We start from the raw sequence: 878 nt of genomic DNA, 5'->3' as shown, positions 1-878 counted from the left end.
CATTAGGTCCGACAACGGAACTGAGTTTGTGAACGGCGCCAACAAGGCATTTTTCAAAAATGCTGGAATCATCCACGAGACGTCATGCGCCTACACTCCCCAACAAAATGGTGTAACTGAACGCATGAACCGGACGCTGGTGGAACGTGGAAGGTGCCTGCTCATTGATGCGGAATTGAAAAAACGTTTTTGGGGTGAAGCGGTAAACATGGCAGCCTACGTCGTTAATCGATCGGTGAACCGTTCACTTGGAAGAAAAGTTCCAGAGGAAGTATGGCGTGGAAAGCGGATTGACGTGTCAAACTTGAAAATCTTCGGCACGCCAGTGATGGTGCTCATTCCCGAGATCTACCGGAAAAAGCTCGACCCAAAGTCGAAGCAGTTGGTGTTCGTCGGATATTCGGAAACGCAGAAGGCGATGCGGTGCCTAGACGTTAAGACCGGAAAGGTTTTAGTGAGCCGTGACGTCAAGTTCCTGGAACCTCAAAAAGCAAAGGTAAAACACTTTATTGATGATGATGTCGACGTCATTCCAGAGAAGCCAGAAAAACAACCGAAAGCAGTTGGGGGCGCACGCCAGAGAGATTCCGAAGGTGATCGGGGCAATGATGGTGGCGGGGCCGCGGTCAACAACGCTGCAGATGGTGAGGCTGCGGGTGCGTCGGTTAACAACATCGAAGGCGACGAGCCCGAACTATCATCGGAAGAGGCATCACGGAAATCACGGCGAACCCCGAAGCCACCTAAACGACTCGGAGACTATGCCATCTACCGAGCGGAAGACGTCGAGCGCTCTGGCAAACCTGAAACAGCTGAAGAAGCGCTGGCTGGACCGCACGCTATTGAATGGAAGCTAGCGATGGACGAGGAAATGCAAG

This window comes from Wasmannia auropunctata, unplaced genomic scaffold (genome assembly GCF_000956235.1).
Source record: "Wasmannia auropunctata unplaced genomic scaffold, wasmannia.A_1.0 LD336111.1, whole genome shotgun sequence".
Classification (NCBI taxonomy): Eukaryota; Metazoa; Arthropoda; class Insecta; order Hymenoptera; family Formicidae; genus Wasmannia; species Wasmannia auropunctata.
Note: the sequence above shows the minus strand (reverse complement) of the source record.